Source organism: Pseudophryne corroboree, chromosome 5, assembly GCF_028390025.1.
Source record: "Pseudophryne corroboree isolate aPseCor3 chromosome 5, aPseCor3.hap2, whole genome shotgun sequence".
Taxonomy (NCBI): domain Eukaryota; kingdom Metazoa; phylum Chordata; class Amphibia; order Anura; family Myobatrachidae; genus Pseudophryne; species Pseudophryne corroboree.
The window spans coordinates 473,409,462-473,414,575 of NC_086448.1; positions in this window are offsets into that span (position 1 = coordinate 473,409,462).

Below are 5,114 nucleotides of genomic sequence, written 5' to 3' on the forward strand. Positions count from 1 at the left end.
TCCTGATTGACCAGGGAACCCGAAGCATCCGAGTATTCCTGGACAGACGACATCACAGCACTCACCTCAGATGGATCCGACAAGACAACTGTGACATCGTCCGCGTAAGCCACCACTTCCAGTGAAAAATTCTGGCTCAAACGGACTCCACTTACAATGCCGCCCTCCAGCCTTCTGATGAAGGGGTCGATTGCAAAGACATATAGGAGGGGGCTCAGGGGACAACCCTGCCTGACACCAGAATCCACCGTAAAAGCAGGGCCCACCCAACCATTTATCAGAGGGAGGCTCTCGGCTTGCCTACAGATAACTCGCAGCCAATCAACCACCCTTACTGGGAGGCCATACCGTACTAGCAGAGCCCACAGGTACTCGTGGTTGACCCTATCAAAAGCCTTTGACTGATCCAGCGCCAACAAGTATTTTCCCCACCTCTCAACATGGCACCGTTCTACAGCCTCCCGGACGCCAAGGACGGCACTAAAGGTGCTCCGGCCCTTCACAGTACAGTGCTGGGAGGGAGAAAGCAAAGACCCGGAAACTTCCATCAGTCTATTGAAGAGTACCTTTGCCAGAATCTTACGATCCGTATTAAGAAGGGCGATGGGGCGCCAATTCTCAATACGGGATGGATCCTTCCCCTTAGAAAGTAGGATAAGAGCAGACAATCTCATGGAAGGAGGGAGCAAACCCTCACCCAGGCTTTCATTAAAAACTTCCATAAGACGCGGGGCTAGGAGGTCACAAAAGATCTTATAAAATTCGGAGGTTAACCCATCCGGTCCTGGGGCCTTCTTCATAGACAGGGAGTCTATGGCCTTCCTAACCTCGTCCACCGTTATCAAATCCCCTAGGGAATCAAGAGAACTGCCAAAATTCTCAAGACCTGGAGTCTCCCTCAGAAACCGTTCCATCCTCTCTCTGATAAGCAGTTTCTCAGATAAAAGGTCGGAGTAAAAGGTTTGCACAACTTCCAGAATGCCTTCCTTATCCTCACGAAGGACACCCCGGTCATCACGCAACCCCCTCACCTCCTTACAGTTAACCGAGTTCCTACAGTTCTGGTAGGGATCAGGCGAGTGGTATTTACCATAATCCCTCTCCAGAACCAAGGACGCATACCGGTCATACTGGTACTCTTTCATCTGGGCCTTTACTCGGGAGATCTCCCCACTATCCCCCTGCTCAGAAATTAAGAAATCCAGTTTCTTTCTCAAGGCATGGTAGACATTCCTTTTTAACAAGTTCCTCTTGGCTACGAGGTTGCGGAAAAAGCTGCGAGCCCTCTTCTTGCATACCTCCCACCACTCAGACCTACTCCAGCCTGCCTCCAAAAGTGACTCCTGAGATTGAAGGAAGTCCCTGAAAGACTGTCTGATCTCATCCTCCTTTAGAAGTTCAGAGTTCAGACGCCACAGGCCCCGACCCTTCTGAGGAGTTTCCGAGGCGTTCAAGGATGCACACAGGAAAACGTGATCGGAGAATTCTACTAACTTCAGCACCGGAGCCGAAGTTTTCGAACTCTCCTTAACAAAAAACCTGTCTATCCTATGTCAAAGTCAAAAATATTACATAGAGAGAACATACAAACTGCACACATTTAAGTCGCTATACTTGCAAATATGCGCAGCGAGCACAGCAATATATAGTAACACACGCATTTGCTCGGACATGGCACGGAGATGGATTCGGCGCTTGTTTCATACAGTACATGGTTATAATAATGTCGGGCACCAGACATCATGGAGATTTAGAATTGGCTGATGAATTGATGTCATGAATGTGTATTATTTGAACAGAACCAGATGCGCCCGTCATGTTTGGTATTGAAGCAAGCAGAATGATGTGTGGGTTAGTTTGATGCTTGTTGTGAAGTTGTGGGACATTGCAGCGGATAGATATGATTATATGCATAAAAGCTAAGATCACTTAGTTAGAACAATGAATGATCAAGCCAACCATTTACTAAGTTTTCAGGGCTGAACCTGATCAGCATATACAAAGAGAATAGTGACTCAATCATAAAGGAGAGAGAGAGAGACCCCTCCCCCAGGAACAGACACACAGGAGAATAGTTCCTGTCGGGGGGGGGTCGGGGTCAGTTGTGGGGGCCCCTGAGGACAGATATACTGTAACTCACTCACACAGCTACCTTACACACAGCAAGCATGGCTGGATCATCACCAGGCTCCTTACGAAAGGCAAAGTATCATAATCCCAATATCTCATGGCTGATTGGCATAGATTAGTTAGTTTGGAGATACAAATGGCTTAAAGTTAACGAGGTTTGGGCAGTTGTGTGATTGTTGGGTGTTTCTGTTGATACTCTGTGAAGTCTGTGATGAATTGGAACAGTAGACAATCTGTAGCATAGTATTTGTGGTATTTGTTTGCCTATGGTGATTTAAAATAGATTGTGCTGGTTTGTTATAATATATCTTGTTAATCATGAATAAGACCATGCAGTACTTTTGAATATGTGCTTGTAGCAATGGCAGGCTGATATTTGTGGGTACCTGGTGGTCTGGTCTTGTGATAGCTCATATGCTCTGGTTATTGAGATACTGTGTTTGCTTGAAATTGTGAAAGGTGATTTAGATGGTTTGGAATTGTAAAATCAGAACATATGCATTGTTTTGAGGCTTGGACATTTTGGAATAAAATGGAGTCTTGTGTCTTCTGCTATGTGATTGTGGTGTAGCAGAGAGTGCCATGTGTTTGGACCTGCAAATCTAAAATGGCTGCTGCCGGGTGTTTTCCCCTCCCCCTTTCAACCATGTGTTGCAGTCTTTGGAATCATGGGAGTTTTCTCAAAATGGAGTCTAGCTTCCATCCCATGCGGTATTCAGCATTGACTAACTGCGCAGCGATTGTCTCTCACATGTGTAGTTTTATCTGCAATCATATTGTTCTTACTGTTATTGTGAGCCATTTCTCTCTCTCTCTCTTCTCCTCTTGCTCTCTTATTTTCCCTTAAAACGTAATTGTATTGTATTGTATTTCCTGTGTAGTTATCTGGTTAGTTAGTCTATGTTATATTGTAGTGTATGACTTGTATTGTATTAATTCTTTTGCAAGTATAACATTCATAATATATATATAAGGCGTTAGACCCTAAGCACGGTATCTGTGTATTTCTTATAGTGTTAAGAATTCTCAGAGCGTCGGTGACGCTCGAACAGCATTTGAGTTAATAAGGTTATACTGTGTTGCATTTACACTCTATCACTACACTAAGGTTTTACTGCATAATAAACTGTTTATGGTTTAGATATAAAGGTTTAACATTGTGAGCGTCAGCGCCGCTGGTGATCTCCTCGTGGTCCCGAGCGTCCGCTACGCTATAGCGAATCATTACGATAGACGGCAGCCAATAGCGTGCCTGCCTGTGATCTCTTGGCCGTGAGCGAACGTGACGCTTGAGCGTCTCGACTACGGCTAAGCGATTGCTACGCAACGAGCGTACCCTTACGGTACTCCATACGTGAATAGCGTACAGTGTTCTTAGACCTCATAAAGGGTTTTATATAAGATAAATATTTAGCTTTATCACCTACTCCTACACTGTTATGCACACCAGTGCCAGCAGGAAAGTACTGGTGTCAGAACTGTTATGCACTCCAGTGTCTGCAGGAATGTACTGGTGTTTGAACTGCCACTAAACTGACCCCTGACACCTAGCACAGTGAGACAGGATTAGACAGGCAAGTCTTAGAATACAGCCGCAAACTTGCTAAGTACACAGAGTAGTAACAGAACCCCAGCAAGCTAAACGACTGACTCCAGTCTTACTGCTAGGTCTGGATTGGCAGAGTGTAATACCAAATTCCCAGGCCTATTTGCAGTAAGCAACAAACAAATACAAAGCTACACAGTACTGGCTAACTTTCATGAACTGACTAACCAACAAAGATTCAGCAGCATCTGCTTACCCTGAAAAGAGGCCTTATAAAGCAGGTGCTGTCCACGCCCCACTCAGACCTCACAGACAGTGAGCACAAAAACCAGCACCGGATCCCCTGCCGTGCACAGAGCCTATAACCACTGCACAGCAAAAGACCCGAACCGGAGTATCAGCTGCGCTCAGGTTACTCCACTAGCACTTGTCTCCCGGTTGCCATGACAATGTGGCAGCACAGGGCAAGAGACCCTAACATACACCTACCTCTGAAATAGGTGAAACCCGTGAGGTCTGGGGAATGGCGAATATGCACATCCACCAGGCCTGCCTGTCTAACCATACTAGCTAAAAAAAGAGAATCATAGCCCAGAGTAGTCTTTGAGCCTCCCCTATCTTTAGGCCTAAGGACGGTGTTAAAGTCACCACCAAAGATTATCTGCCGGGCCGAAAAAAGATACGGTTTTATCTCCCTGAAGAGAAACTTCCTGTCCCATTTAGTCTGGGGACCATAGATGTTAATAAGTCTCAGGTCGTGCCCTCTCAGGTTGACATCCAAAACCATACATCTGCCTACTTGAACCTCAATAACCCGTTGGACAGTTATCATGCCAGTAAAAAGAACCGCCAACCCACCGTACGGCTCGGCTGCAAGAGACTAATAGGAGGGACCACGCCTCCACTCAGCTTTCGCTTTGTGAAGGTCAGCAAGTTGACCTACCCTAGTCTCCTGCAAAAACAAAAAACCGACCTCAACCGTGTCGAAAAAATTAAAAGCCATGTAACGAGCACGTTCGGACAGAATAGATGCCACATTAATAGTGGCAAATTTAATAGGCTGGGAAGCCATCCTTACAGGGTTATTGAAAGTAGGACCCTATCACTTCTTCTTTACTTGTCGGGGGGACACATCCTCAGACGAGCCCCACCGCTTCACACTAACCCCCGGAGGAACTACCTCGTCCTCTCCAAGGGTAACCACCTCACCAATAACAACCTCACAAGATGCAGTAGGCAACCCCCCTCCCCCATCAGGAGGTTCCGGGGCAGAACATAATGCTGGGTTGGTCAAGGGTATCTGCCCAGGACCAGGCCCCGGGACGCCACCATCAGCCAAGGGCAAACCCTGCACCAAGGCCTCAGGCTGGTCCACAGGGCCAGGAACCTCCACAGGGGCCTCCTTACCACCCTTCACAGAAGCTACCTGTGAAACCAG